Source organism: Ambystoma mexicanum, chromosome 5p, assembly GCF_040938575.1.
Source record: "Ambystoma mexicanum isolate Mex_15411 chromosome 5p, UKY_AmexF1_1, whole genome shotgun sequence".
Classification (NCBI taxonomy): domain Eukaryota; kingdom Metazoa; phylum Chordata; class Amphibia; order Caudata; family Ambystomatidae; genus Ambystoma; species Ambystoma mexicanum.
Window position 1 is genome coordinate 672,897,892 of NC_090930.1, and position 16,456 is coordinate 672,914,347.

At 41.6% G+C, this 16,456-nt stretch overlaps 1 long non-coding RNA gene across 1 annotated transcript in view; it reads right to left on the reverse strand.

The window, feature by feature from the left end:
• The window catches only part of LOC138481128 (uncharacterized), a 1,231,087-nt gene that overhangs the window by 173,712 nt on the left and 1,040,919 nt on the right, over nucleotides 1–16,456 (reverse strand). Inside the window, exon 4 of the long non-coding RNA XR_011274196.1 lies at nucleotides 7,897–7,973. This is a non-coding gene — a long non-coding RNA (uncharacterized lncRNA). The remainder of the gene's footprint in view (nucleotides 1–7,896; nucleotides 7,974–16,456) is intronic.

A 16,456-nucleotide genomic window follows, 5' to 3' on the forward strand; every position in this document is an offset into this window, starting at 1 on the left:
TACGGGCAGGGCTGTCTCAGTCATTGTGTCAAACACCAGAAACCAGACTTCCACAACAAGAAGTGCATATTGGTCACACACTCCATTCACCGAGGTCCCACCCACAGGGCATACCCACAACATACAGTCACTGGGAAGGCTCCAGCCAGCTTGGCCTGGAATTCACAACAACACCATATATGCAACTTCCACCCAACAGCAAGTCAGGGGGAAGGAACAGAGTCAGGGCTTCCCAGGACTTTGGGAAAACAAGGTAACAGGTAATAGAAAGCAAGAGGCCACAGGGGCCATCTTGTTTCCTATCAGGAATCAACTGATTCCAATGGCAGGGCCTGGGCATCCCCAAAATAGAGGATATTCAGAGCACCTGTCAAATTCAGCATGGAGCTGCCACCAGCCCATACCCTGCTCTGTGGGCCACACACAGGTGCCCAAAAACATGCACCAGGGGCACAGGTTTTTACCCCCACCCATGGGTGCCATAAGGGTATCCCATGGGTCTGTACACCAAACCAAAAGAGAGAGCTGTAGCGACTGGAGTCCCACATGAGCTCCTGCGTGGAAAACATGACAGAACACACAATAAAAACAGTAAAGGACAAGAATACGGAGGCCCTGTCCCTCCGATGCATTTCCAGCATCACAGTCGTCCCTGCTCACTTTCCTTGATGGCAATTGCTGCAGAGATGAAGGGGTGGAACAGTAGTAGTGGCGGAAAGCAGGCCACAGGCCTTGATGACCATTACTGCAGAGGGGAAGGAGCAGAAAAGTGGGAGTGGTGGGAGCAGGTGACAGGCCTTGATAGCCATTGCTGCAGAGGGAAAGGGGCGGAACAGCTGTATTGGTGGAGAGCAGGTGACACGTAAGGTGGCTGCAGGAAAGTGGGGCCTGGGATAGGATGGTGTGGGATGTGATTGGTGTTGGAAGAAGTGGTGAGTGAGTGTGGAAGGAGACACAGGGTGAGCAAAGGTGTATTCCCTGGGAAGAACAATGATGGCTTCCCACTGCTCAGGAGGCTTGAAAGGTGGGAAATACCAAAAGGTAAAGACAGCATTTTGAACTTCCTAATTGCTAGGTGGTGTCATTCTATCACCTCGAAGATGGAAAATATTGAAATGCATTAAATGGCATAATGAATAGAAAGGCAATGTGTTGTCAATGAATGTCTACACCTTATTGTGACATTGTGAAGTGCTCATACTGAAGCCTTAAAGGATGGCTAAGAAATACAATTATTAAAAGTGGATTTTAGAAAAGAACAAGATGCCAAGCTTTCTTACTTTCTGTCATATATTTGGTAAAACAAGTCGGACTCACAACATGTTCAATGTCACCTAAATCTGTTTCTCCTTGAGTGCGGAGAGCGCTTAGTGCATAAACTGCTCATAGGTATATGGACACACACAAAATTTGAAATGATTTACTTTGCAGTTTTTCTTTTTTTAACTGAAAAATATTTTCTACATGTCCCTTTCACACACATTCTGACCAAACACACTGCACCTTGGTACCTGGGTGCATACAGTTTTTAACGTGTATAAAGTGGAGTAAAATTGTGATGAGTAAAACAATGCAAAATCACCTTTACGCCTCTCTTTCACTCTCTGTTTTGTGATAAATACAGAAAATAAACAGCATACAAATTGTGCTCTGCAGGCAGCGTTTACTAATGGATTCTTATGGAATCCACCTGATCATTAGCAGGTGAAAATGTAAAGCGGAATCCATTTGTTTCACACCTCAAGAACATTTTACATAGGCTTTTAAAAGTGGTGCTCTTCCAAGTCAGAGGATAGCGAGGTAGAGATGCAAGCTCTGTTTTGTGCCCCTCCTATGCTTTGGAGGGGCCACAAAGTGGGGTGGTATGGATAATTGAAGGGTAAAAGAAATAATGATTCCTTTAACGGTTTAATCTTGGCCTCTGCTAGTTACAAAATTACCCCTTTGTGTTATTATGCACATAGCGCTTCATGACAATATATAGAAGGAAACAACCCTTCACCCTTAGTGTCCAAGAAACTGCACCCTCTCTCTGGCTAATCATAAAACATTAATACAAAAAACATTATCTTTAGCACAAAAAGGGTAAAAATCCACATTTTGCAAAACTGATATCAATGCTAGTTACAAAAGGACCCCTTTGTGATATTGGGCCTCATTCCGAGATTGGTGGTAGTCATGGCGCTATTTGCGCCATGACTGCCTCCAATAACGGGTCCGGCACCAGTGTTTTTCAATGGGGACTTACCGGTGTAGTCCGACCCTGGCGGGACCGGTAAGTCCCCATTGAACAAAGCATTCCCCATTCCCATTCTTCGTAGTGAATGGTTGTGAATGCTGAGTGCTTATAATGGTGTGTGATTAACTGCATAGTCAAAAGCCACACACAGTGAGGGCATGACGGAAGGAATCAAGAGGTTGTAAAGAACCATATTCCATTAGAGGTTCTTGTACTGCAGTCTGTATGTGGAAGCACATTATGAATCAGAAATGTATTTGTCATGTTGATGTGAGATACCAACTTGGTAAATTGATTTTATGTACCTAAAACCTTTGTCTGGGGGGATAAATCACAAAGAGGATGGGAATTTTAAATTGCGGCTATATTTTTTTTATTAATTTTTTTATTCACTTGTTTCAATCAAAGATTTTTACAACGAATGCAGGAAAAAGTTTGTTTGCTGATTATTTGTTAAGATCCTCGATTTTTATCAGTGCAGTCTGTAGAATTGTTGCTGTGGCAATTGTCCATGCTGTCTTTTCTCCAGATATCAAACAATTCCACCAGACATCCTCCTTGCAAAGCATGGATGCAGAGATCAGCGGTTTCAGATATGCAATTCTCAGAGATTTGCTTTCAAAACAGTTCATAAGAAGGTGTCTCACAGTCTCAGGTTGTTGCTTATTTTGTACATAGTCTACATGAATTCGAATCTTATTTCCAAGATTTCATTAGCCGCGAGAAGATTTAATCGTGCTCTTAGGAAAACATTCCTCATGGACTTGTTCGGGAATTTTTTGATGTATTCTTGGACTTGGTTTAGTTTTTTTACAGCCACCGGAAGATGACTTAACAGTTTGTTTTCTGCCACACGTTCTTGAGTATGACTCCAATCCAATTCCTCAATTTTTTTCTTAATTCTTTGTGGATTTGTGATTAGCTCTTCCTCAGTGCATTGAATCGTCTCCAACTGAGTTTTTTTGCTATCAACCCAGTTGTTCAACATTTTGCAGTGACCTCCTTTTGGTTCATTGTCAATCAGATGGCAGGTTGGAGGTCTATCTTGAAACAACGTTTTTCTGTAGAGCCGCTTGCTGCTGGATTCTACCGTCGCTCGTTGCGGCTATATTGTTCTCATTTGGGAGGATAGCTCGGGGACAACGTGCTCGGCTTGGAATCAAGACGACACAGAGAACCACAGGTTCGATCCCCGGGTCCACTCTTAGAAACCTCTGGGTATTCAGCACGTTATAAATAACCTATCATATCATATAATTTCAGAATTCAGAAGTAGCCTTTTCTAGGACTGTTTATGGCCTAATTTACAAAGATTTGCACTGGAGCAAAGGTGGCGATTCCAGTTAGTACCTTGGATTTGGGTTTGCTCTGTTTTACCCAATTCATAAAGCATACAACTGGAGACAATCTGGAGCTGCCTGGCGCATCTGTGGGATGCTCAAGGGCAAATGTGGTTCGCAAAGATTTGCTAAAGACCATCTCAGAGATGCTCCCCAGACCTCACCATTTGCTCCAGTCTTTGGCATGGTGAATCAGGTATAAGGTGGCAGGGGACAATCTAAGGCGCACACAGGCATCATCTCATTTGCTCCAGTGCAAATCTTGTGAATCTGACCCATTGTCTTGTGTGTTGATTCAGACTGAACCAACGGGGCTCTTACTAGATTTTAAACCCCTGCCACTAAGCATGGTTCAATGTTCATGAAAAAGAAATCTGCCGTGGGCACCACGCATTAATGCATCATGGCAACGTTTTAAGTAGGTCAGCAAGTGGGATCGTTTATTTAGTGTCCTGGAGTGGCCCAATACCCTGTTATCAACTTCAGAAAGTGGGACCCTAAAGTTTTCATCACACATTGGAATGCAAACCTTAACCTAGAACAAGGTGTGGTTAAAATGATGCTTTTTCTGCAATCACTAACTCAGAAGTTTACTAGAAAACTGAATACTCGTTTGTAGCTTGCTTCTTTTGCACTCCCGAACTTTGCAGAACTTGGACAGGGGGCATAAGGAGACAGACTGATTTGCCCAGTATAATACCACGTGGTCATATTAAGAAGTCATAGTCGAACCGCAGGCTTCTGACTTCACAGATAAAAACGTGTCCACAAGACGTCCTCGCCTCCTCCGTCATTCAACATGAAGAGTTGCAGTGTGCATGCCACCCCCATTTATTCCAAGTAGTGGGGAACGTTTTATGTTCTAGCAGCCATATTGCATGATGCCTTTGGAACTATGCTTGAGGGAGCAGAACATTATTTCCTGCGGCACTTTTGTGGGATATGAAACCACATCACCAACACACAGTGGCGTGTTGAGGATGTTGCCTGGGGTGTCAAGTGCTAGCCACGGAATCTGATTTCCTCCCCAGGTGCCACCCCATTATCCTAAACTATGATCATTGTGTGTGTGCGCTCGTACTCCATGCCATCCTGCATAAGTCACTGCAGCACTTGGCCACCGCAGTCTAAAGAGTCTGGACACGCCACTGTCAACACATAGCATATCATAGATCATGATCCGTCATCCAGAGAGGATTAAGATCATGCTTATATTTTTAGTAAACGTGTATGCAGTGAAAGCACTTTAGAAATTCAAATAGCAAATGGCAGACCAATGATGTGCATGGAAGTAAAATGTCAATCTTTTGGGGTGGTAGACTGCATTCCCATTCTGCCTGTCATGGTATCTTTGGCAACTATAATGCATACCACAGATTGTGAATGGAGATTTTGTTTGCCAAGTTTTGGGCAGTTCGACCTTTTTTCTATTTATTTTAATGGGGGTCTCCCTAATTCCACCATATTGGCCTCCCTTACACCCCTGCCCACTGCCTATACTTTATTTCATAAAAATACATATATTTGTGGGTCAAACTAGCCATACAGGTTGAACTGAATGCCCGCTCACAAACTGTGCTCAACAAAACCACACTATACTCATTAGAACATTGCAATAGTCAGTTGCCATTTTTATCCACCTTGAGGATTTGTTTATGGCCCCATGTATTGATAATTTGTATACACCAGTATACGAAAATATAACCCAAACAGTGATAGATCATGTCTTGGTGAATACTTAGCTATGGCCTAAGGACAAAAAAAAATCAAAGTAAACCGTTCATTTGATAAGGACTTTGAAAGAGCCACAGTCACTTGACTCACAGGCTGAAGGGGTGCACACTCAGTAATATCAGTAGAAGCTTCTAGGAGCTCTTTGCCAGGAACAAGGTGGAAGCGTTTGACAGGAAATGGGAGCAATTGAAGATCACACTATCACGTAGAAATCTGTGAAATCTGTGGCAGCTAGTCAGTAGAGGACCCTTAATGACTAGCTGGCTTAACCATTATTGGTCTTTATAAAAGCAAGATGGTGCATATTGCAATACACTTAGATATGCTCACAGGTAAGATATCCCCAGGTGATACAAAGGGTACCCGCTATTTCCTTACCATCCTGCACGCCGCAGCACAGCACACGTCCCAGCGACAGGGTAAAGGACCACATCCAGATGGTTAATTCCATGACATCAGGGTTCCAGATCTTATGACTTAAGGAGCAACCAGGTACATGTTGCTCAGCCGTGAAGACGAAACCAGTTCCGAAATGCATTGGCTGACACTGCCTAGACAATTATCTGGAGATGCATACTGCTTTTGAAAAGAATAAATATCTGGAAACTATCTTTATCTGAGTGTTGCTTAGCCATTCTTAAGATTCTCTTGAAGAGTGCACTAACAGCCAATAAGAATACATGCAGCTAGTTTTAAGAGCATTTCGTGAGCATACTACGAACTGGGAAGCCTTCTTTGTACTTTTCTTTACAAAGGGTATTCTAGTCTTCACAGCTTCAGAGATTGCACAAGCATTAAAGGGCCACAGATCCTGTATTCCTTACAAATATAACTCTTTAAACAAGAACACCCCTGTTGGATCCTTTACTGTTAAATGTTTCCAATTGTTTAAACACTAACTTTAGGTTTCCAACCAGGCTTTCATGGTACAGGGATTGTCCCAATGTTTTTAAAAAGGGGACACAGTGGCTCCCTATGCCTACTGCCTTATCTCATTGCTGGGCGTCCCTTCCAAAGTATATGCTAAGGTGATCTTTTCACCAGGAGGATGAGCCAACCCCCATAGATGGGCGAGTCTCAACCTTTTTGGCCCATCTGGAGGCTTGTGCTCAAATGCTTGATTTTATTCACCCACGGCTGACTTCCGGGGGGTTTTCATCATGTTACACCATGTTTTACACCTGAATCCTTTAAGAAATAAGGTTGTAGTGGTGTGAAAACAGGCACCATATACAGAGTCTGTAAAGGTCAAACCTGCTTTTCATGTTCTCCCACATGACACCTGACTGATAGAACTTTCAAAGTGTCCCACAAGAGCAATTATGAAACTGTGAAAGCACTATGAGTTCCGGGCATGCTATAAAAGTGTATTCTAATAACTATGCTATCGTCCATTGTGTGTTCTGTCTTGCCCTCAGTATGCTTGGCGTAGAAACACATGTCTCAACCCTTGCTGAGGTCTCATGGAGTATGTTTGATTGCAAATGTCCTTGTGTGATGTAGATCAAGCACTCACCATGCTGTCACTTTTTAGCAGGGCTTTGACTAAAAGATCCAATTGCGCAAAAGTAGTTTTTTGACTCTAAATTAGGAGTTTGGAATTTACCAGATATTATCAGAATGGGGTCTCTCACTGTTTTTTTCTGTAAATATTTTAGGTTTAGGTTTATTGTGGTTTATTGTGACCAGATAGCCTATTGTCCCAATATCGAATTGTGTTCAGGTTTGTTGGCTACATTGGCATTTTTCTCTCCTCTAATGAAGACGTGTAATTCAGATTTTCCGACTAATCCTTGCACATTTACATTACATCTTGAGCATGAATGTATTTATGAGGAGCTTATGAAAGTGTCATTCTGCACATAGGAATGGTAAATTAGTAATTTAAGAATTGGGCATTGGGCATCTAGTGCACGTTTTTGTTGATTGTATTGATGTTTTCCTATGCACTGTTTATTATAGTTTAGGTTGAATTATCGTCCATATTTTGTCAATTTGCATTATAGTGAATCATTTAGTTTGATGGGCTTCTTACAAATCAACAATCGTTAATGATGAAGTTATTTCCATAAGGGTAAAACTCCAATTTCTAAGTAAATCTGATTGAGCATGTCTGAATTTGTTCCCCTTAATAGTTAAATCTTGTTCAAGAGCTTCTTCTCAGATTGTCTGCCTGAAATAAGATAATTGCATGGCATTATGAACATGCACCGTTTATGGATGTTTGCAAACTCGGTCTTTCTTGCTTAAGTACAAAGCAGAGCAAAATAGTGTGGCAATTATATTCTCTTGGATCGCTTCAGCTCTAGCACATTCATGTAGAATCATGCTTTGTGCAGCCTCAAATGAAGCTAATTACTGTAATATACTAGGAGCATAAGGAGCTGAGCTCTATTTATAATCTCCAGAGGAACATTGTTTGCAACTCTTATTTTCCTCTCTGCTGTGCAAAGCTGACAATTCCCATAGAAGTACATATTCAAACACAGATAGACATAGTGCAAGCACGCAATCATGCATGTACTAACACACATACAACAGCTATTTTCATCAATAACACAAATATCAAGCAGCGTCACCTACCTCCTTGCACCCTCCACCCCACATGCAGTTCTTGATCTAGTTCATCAGTTTGTTTCAGTAACGTGCAATCAGCCCACCTAGAAAGCATGGAAAAAGAATGTCCAATGTAAGTGATGAACCTGGGTCAAACTATAGGTGCAACACGGACAGTGTACCGAAACTCAAGCAGATACTCATGCCCATACCTCAGCCCATATTTATGTCAGCATATATGCATGTATTGTCATTGTGCCATTATGCATGCATGATCAAATAATGTGACTAATTATTCTACACCAGTGCATGTGACACCATTGCGTGTAGTGTAGGACAGCCCAAAAACTAGCAGTCTGTGACCTTCAACTCTCCAGATGTTTTGAGTTATGACTCTGATGATCCCTCACCCATGACTATGCAAACTACGGAGGATGGGAGTTGTGGTAAAATACATCTGGAGAGCTGCAGGTTGCAGACCCTTGTAGTAGACAAACTAAAGGTGGTTAAAATAGAAAACAATAAGAAATATTTCTGTTCAATCTGTTTATTATGCATATTAACGTATGACTTCCCGTGGGACTTTGTACCATGTGCTTCACTAGAATTTATTTTTAAAGCATGTCTTTGAATTACGCTGTTTCATCATGGTGCCTCCTTACATGTCTGGCAGCCAGGAAACAAGGGTGCCGGTAAATTTACCTGCACCCTTGTTCCCAGACCGCCACACTACGAGTTTGCCTGCCAGGGCCACTGCACCTGGCAGGTCTGACCCTGCTGGGCGCATCGGCCCTGGTAGGCTGAATTGTCACGGAAGCCCCACCACCGTTTACAACAGTGCCGGGGCTTCTGTCTCCCCTCTCCCATAGAGTTCTATGGGACTGTATGGGAATGGGGACTTACGAAATCTGGCACCTGACTTCCCGTGCCACTGGGACTTTTAATGTCCCGGTGGCACCGGGATCTCAGGCATCAGATTCGGGTTTACAGGTTTGGCGGCAACCCACCGGTCACTAAAGAAACAGCGAGGGGTTCACTGTCTCTAGGTGCCACAATTCGGAGTCAAATCCTGGGAGGCTCCCTTTTCTTCATTTAAAAAAGAAATCCTTTACAATAATTAATTATTCTAACACTACCACTATTTTTAAAGAGATCGAGACACACACCTGCTGGAAATAATATTTTGCATATTTCAACTTTGGATCTGCTTTGTTCCAAACACAAATGTTGCTCTTCCTAGCACAGGTCCTGCTTGTATTGCTCTATTTATAGTAAGACTGAGTTAAAACAGTATGCCCCTCTGCCCTGAGTGGACCAAGTTAGGCCGACTCAGGGGAAGGGGTGTATGGGCAGCGTGAATGATTGTACCCTTCCCTACCCCTATGGTTCTCTTGGATAAACCTGTTAGCCTGAAAAAACTAAAATGTTTGGCAATTCATCAAAACAGGACTCACTAACATGTAAAATCTTTGACTATGTTGATGGATACGTGATTTGCTCATCATGAGTCCCTTTCTATGTATTGTGGCATGATGGAGTAAGGAGGCTGACAAGTGGTCGTCATTTTGGATAAAGACTTTTATTAATAATTCAAGGACATTAAACCTTTCTTTCCCTATCTCTAGAGCGGTTGTCAATGCCTCGGCAGAAAATACTTGCATGCTCATCAGAATGTCCGTCAAAACCAAAAAGGTACCATCCTCTGTCCAAGGCAACTTCTCTAGCACTGCCACTAAGAACTACACCACTCAATGGTCCCAGTTTTCTTAACAACAGCACCAGGAGAATGACTCCCTTCTCCTGGTAAAACCATCCAGTCTGGGTTGATTTAGTAGCAGTCTCTTAAAAATGTACCAAAAGCACTAGGGCCAGGAGAATGACTCCCTCTTCTTGGTCTACTTGGCAACGTTTTCAAGACTGATCCTTGATGTTCCCTTGAAAGGGGTTTTAAAAGTATGTTTACTTCCTCCCAAGGAGTAGGGAACAAGTGGGTTAAACCTTTCTCAATTCTTCTTCTTACTGTTTATACCCTTTGTAAGGGTGCAGAAGGTGGAGAATGACACACAGGTGGCATGATGATTGCTCTAGAACTTTATTGGTCAAAATAATAAAGAGAAACCCTAATATTCCTTTACTCTAAGAGGGGTTTCCCTCCCTCAACTAAAACATGAAGGCTTCTGTTATAATGTCCATGCATGTAAATCAATAGTCCACTGTCCTGTGTCAAAGCCCTACTTCTGTCTCTTTCACTTATACTATTGGCTTCTCTCCCGCCTTGATGTAACAAGAAGGTGTTTGCCACCTTTGTTTTGACTGCCCTGTAGATCTGGGTTACGAGTCACAACATACTGCATCCTACTCAGACTGGCTTTAGACTGGGGTCTAGCGCACCCACAATATCAGGGCCTTAGACAGATTCATACAGAAGGCTGCTATGAGGGGCAACCCAGTGATATATCTCATATTTAGTTGACCTCAGTGTGGCTTTCAATTCTGTTAGCCAGACTACACTGTGGCATAAGATGAAAACTCTGGGTTTTCCTGAATGGGTTGTGAAGATGCTTATTACATTGCATACTGATACAGGGGTCCAAATGCGTCTGGATGATGTTGGTTCACTCTCTTTGAGGGTTGGCATAAACAGGAGAGTCAAACAGGGCTGTGCTCTGGCCCTCCTGTTGTTTAACTTGTATCTGTCGGATTTGTCCCATTCATTGGTCTCAGAAAAGGGTTGTTCTACTAAAATGGGAGATACCCTTATATAAAGCATACTATATGCCAATGATTTAGTTTTGGTGGACTGCACTATAGCAGATTCTAAGTGTAAATTGAAAGGATTGAACAATTATATTAGAAACAACGATCTAGCCATCAATATGAAGAAGACCCCGAATGATGGCAATTTCATAGGGGAAGGTGCATTGGGTGAGCGTGGAATCTGAGCTGAGACCTATTGAGTACACTAGGAGTTACAATTACTTAGGTGTGGAGTTAACCGCTGGGGGTAATTACTGAAATGTCATCGAAATAAAAAGCATAAGGACGGCAGTTGACCTACGCATAAACCAATTCTCCAAAATACTGCAGGGTGCTCTATGGAAGGCACATTCAAACTCTATAAACAGAGCTTGGTCCCGGCTATATTATATGGCCTCGAAGCATTGGCCTTAGGTGACTTAAAGTGGCTTGACGTCCTCAAAGGAAACTTATGGAGGAAAATATTAGTACTACCGCAGTCCACCTCCATTGCGTAGCTGAGACTGAAACTGGAACTGATTTCACTGAGAACACAGTCTATGATCCAACGTGGATTGCTGTATATTAAGTCAATGTCCAAACCAAAATGCTCTTTAGTGAGTATATTGGGAAGTAGCTATGTAGAAAAACACAGGAGTAACAAAATTGCCAGATTACCAGAGCCTTAATGACGATTACTTTCATGAGACAGTTTGAGCTTCCTTATGTTAAAATACATTTATAAGAGGAAGATGGAACAACGAGATTGGCTAAATAATTACTCTCACCTGGAAACACTCCACAACCACATATCCATGTTGGGAATTTCCCATGAATACTTATTAACCCAGCGTTACTTGATTAAGTGCCCCAATTTGCATATTCATAGTTTTATACTACGTCTTAAGATAAACCAACTACCCCTGTTTGTGACCCGGGGAGCCTATATAAAAATGCCTAGAGAGCTGCGAATATGCTGCATTTGTAAAAAATAAGACATATTGGAAAGTTTGTGCCATGTGCTAACGCAATGTGAGAAACTGGGGCCTAAATATATGTGTATGTTGGGACATTTCTTAAGCGATTATGACACCATTAAGTCCAACCCCTTTTGGCATTATTGCCTGAATACAGACTCTGGTGTAGGCCGCATTGCATTGTATAGCCTATGGAATCAGATTAAATCTCATCATCTATTAACTGTACCCTGTATGTAATCCTGGGCCCTAATAAATCTGACCATATTGTAATGAGCAATGTAATATCTTATTTTACTGTTGAATGTCTACTTTTCAGCCCCGAGGTGAAGTGAAATGAAATCATTATTTTAGGGAATGCACCCTAATATTAATCCTATTTCGATTGATTGCATTATACGATAGTCTGATCTTGATCCTAAACTGAGCCATACAGAAAATGTAAGTAGGGTCTACGTGAGCCTTTCTATGTATCTATGTATTCTGCTACTGTGTATTGATGTATAGGATTATTTACTTATTTTGTTTTTTATTATCTTCAATCATTGTTATTTTTTTTAATTCAAATTTCTGAATACTTAAATTGTTGGTATATTTTATGTATTCTTCATATTTTCTGCATTTTGTATTCTGAACAAATTATGTATTTGTAAAAGTTCATTTATGAACAAAACATATAAATAAATAAATAAATAAATAAATAAATAAATAAATGAAAACTAAACTGTAGATATAGTAGATCTTCTTGGCCCAGATGGACTGATGATATAAATGTGTTTCCAGGTATTGGCTTCTTTGGGGAATGGCTCCCTTCCCCATGCATTAACTGTCTTCAAACAAACAAGGCAAGTGTTCAAGAACGTCTCCTTGGCAGACTCACTGTCTGTCTTCTAACAGTCTATATCAGAAAGTCTTTACAACTTTGGTAACCAGGAGAATGACTCCCTTCTCCTGGTCTTGGTTACCAGGAGAATGACTCCCTTCATCTGGTATCTGGGATTCAGAGTTTGACATAACCAGGGGGAATGGCTCCCTTCCGCTGGCCTTTTTTCACTTTGGTAAAACAGTCCAACGCCACCAGGGGCAATGCCTCCCTTCCACTGACCTCTCTTTCACTTTGGTGACACAGTTTAACAACACCAGGGGAATGGCTCCCTTCGCCTGGCTTCCCTGTCACTTTGGGGTCCAAGATCCAGGCTTCCACTACTATTGTAATGTGGCAGACCTGGTTCACTCTCCAACAGGTACTGCCACAAAGAAGATGACTTGTATCTCTTTTATTTTCTTAGAGCGGGTCCTAGATGTCGATTTTGATATTTCTCTCTTTGGCATTCTCAATTGCTTCTTTGCCTACAGAGATTCGCTTCTTGCACCTGTAGTGAGGGTGTGGGGTCTTTATCTGTTCCTCGTTCTCCCATGACCCTATTATGGCCCCACCAACCATCCTAATAACCCTGGTACCTTAAGTGCTCCGGTTGGTTTCAGGTTCTGATTCTCCTTTTCTCAGGATTCCTTTGCCTTCTTTCTCTCTCCAGTGTGCTGCAGTGGCTCCAAAGTCTTGGCTTCTCACTGTCTGCGCATCTCCACTCAGCCACACAGACAGACTTGCCCACGGGGCTGGGCTTCTGCTTTTCCCACTTTCAGTTTGGTCTCTCCACGCCGGACCGATCAGAGATGTCTCTGCCTCCTCGCTGGTGTCCTAGTTACTCACCTCTTTTTTATTTTTTTATTTTTATGTAGTTTGTTTACAAACTTTTAAAAAGAGGTTAAGAAAACAACACAAGTAACAAGAAAGAATCAAGAAGAGCATAAAAAACTAGAACAACCAGCATTTCATTAGGCTGCAAACGTAAGCATACATCGGCCTTCAGTTTAAAAATCCATGGACGTTTGAACCAGCTAGTCGATCCAGGGCCTAATCAATCAGCTCTTCTTGAGTCATGATTGTCCAACAATCTCTTCACTAGTGTTCCAAGAAGAAGACCAAAGCATATACCGAATGCACGTCAACTCCTTCCGACATCCTTTTCCACCAGCAATCTCTGAATAGGCAGGGTCTTTTGGTCAGCACATTGCCCATTAGAGTTGTCCTTAATGCGGCTAGTTTAGAACAATAGAGAATCAAGTGTTTTAATGTCTTGTTTTCTTTTCCACAGAATCTACATAAATACATCGGCTTTGGGGGTGATAGCCAGAGGTTCTGCACTTCCTTTGTTAAAAATAAATTCATTTGGAATTTCATAAAGATCTTTCTCTTACTGGTGCATGGGAATAGTTCTAAGTATTTTGGAATGGAACCGCGGGCCCTCGCTTCCGGTGCAGCAAGGTTCATACAGCGATGTGCATTTCGAGTGTTGCATGTTTCGCACCAATCTGCTTCCCACAATTTCTTTTTAACTTTGTTTGTATTCTGTAACAATGTTTCCTTGTCCAGATTCAACTGTTCTAGTACAGTCATGCACCTACCCTCCCATTCTTCCTGTATCGAGTTTGCTACTGGTCTTTCTCTGGTATGCCTCAGGATATCAAATTGCTCGAGATCTTCAGTACCAATGATCTTCCTGTATAAAGCCAGGGTGTTCCAAATTACCATAGCATTAATAGACGATAGACCCAATTCGTATTTGATACAAGCATTCAGGGTCCCTTTTGGTAGCTGCAAAATTTGGTTCCAGTATAAATTTTCGCACAATGACCATGTCGCATGCGAACATCCTAGCATAGTCTCTGCTCCGAAGATTAAGGATGGCACAACCTTGGCTTTGTAGTATTCAAGTGCTGGTTTTATGGAGAATTTTTCAAATTTTTTGTTTATCATAGCACCTTGAACGGCAAGGAGATTGCATTTTGTTTTGATCTTTTGAATCATTAGTTCATCAATTATATGGGCACTGAGTAAGATGCCTAAATATGGGACCTGGAAGACACAGTTAATTGGCTTGCCACCAATGACCCATTTCAGCGTCTTCTTTGTGGATCGTTTGGCTCCAATTAAGTTTTGAAACACAAGGATTTCTGTTTTATATGAATTTATCACCAAATCATTTCTGGCAGTGTATGATTCCAGAGCACTCAGTTTTTGTTGTAAACCGACTGGGGTTATGTCGATCAAAACAATATCGTCGGCATATAAAATGTACCCAACGTGGGTTCCATTTAACTTTGGCGAAAAAGCTCTTACTTTGCCTAGGTCTGTCTGGACATCGGAAATGTAAAAGCTAAATAAAGTGGCTCCCAAAGGACACCCCTGCTTTACTCCCCTTGCGGTCTTTATAGCTGTAGACAGTGATCCTTTGTGATCTAATCTAATTTTAACAGAGGTCTCCGAGCACAACTATTGGACAGCTTTCATAAGGCTCAGAGGGCACTTGTGTATAGATAGTTTGGACCAGAGTAATTGGCGGTTGACGCTGTCGAACAAATGTGCCAGGTCGACAAAGGCTAGGTATATCTTTGTTTTAGACTTTATGGCCTCTATTTTTAAGATGTTAAGTATAAACAGATTGAGCGAGCAGCCAATTCCCTTTATGAAACCAGTTTTTACGGATGTTCAAATCATCTACGTCCCTGATCCAAGTTGTTAGATGGTTCAAGACTTGAGTCGCAAATATTTTTCCAATTACGTCAAACAACGCCATCGGTCTAAAATTTGTCGGATCTGATCGCAGACCTTTTTTTAAAAATGGGAACAAATCAAATCACTTTTCCATGATTTCGGAATTCTTCCTTCTCATATGATGTTTAGGAATAGGTTGTGACAAAAGTCGGCCCATTCCTCCGGATTTTGCTTCAGCATCCAGTTGGTAAGGCCATCCGGACCAGGCGCTCTGGACAAACTAAGTCTTCTGATGTTATCTAAGATCTCAGTTTTAGTTATCTGAAAGTCCCACGGGCTATGGTGTTCTAGACCTTGGTGGTGAACGTTCCCTTGTTTCTTAAAAAGGTCGGTGTAATGGGAAATCCATTGAGTCTCTGTTACCAAGGATATTTGCAATGATCCTTGAGTACACTCCGTGTTATTTATCAAGGACCAGAAGGATTTGGCATTATTATGTGATGCAATTTTTAGCATCTGTTTGGCGTCTTTTTGTAAGATTTGATTTCTGTGCCCCACAGCCATGCTCTGCATGCTAATTTAGAACTTTTTATTTTGTTTTGACTCTCCTGGATGTTACATTTTGAGGCCTCTATTAACAATCTTCTTAGGTCTCTTTTTCTGGCTACTCTGGGTCGTAAACATGCTGGTGTCGAAAACTTTTTTCTTGCAAGCCAAGATTGTACTCAGAGTATTTCACTAATAGTCTTGGATATTCAACTTGATCCAAGATTTGAGTTTGTCACTAGACATAAGTGTAGATGAAATAGCTGTAATATCTTCTCTGTTTAATCGAACTGTGTTTCTTCCGGATGAGCAGCTTATCTTTGCATCCCATTGTTCTTTTTCTATACAACCTAGACGAGTGATTTTTATTGTTACTAGGTTGTGATCACTTTGTTCCATTTAAATTACGATGAGTTCGGTGATTTTTCTCGATGATGGAATTTGATGCGTAAACATAATCCAGTATGGAGCCTCTGGGACATTGCGACCAGGTGGCGTGAGGAGGAATATCACCTTAGATTTTACCGTTTAGGAGTGTTAATTGCCTCTCCTCCATTTCATCATCCCATGCACTTGTAATTTGATAGGGATCTTTCTTTCTTCTTTTAGTTGTTTTTGTCACTACATTTCTAACTTAGAGCTGTAGACCTTCCATGTTCAAATTGCCACATAGAATTATGTTAGGAGCAGGGCTGTTCTCAACTATGTGGTCAATAGTGTCACAGATTAGATCAAGGAATTCAGATTCATCAGTAGCCGTATTCAGCAGGCT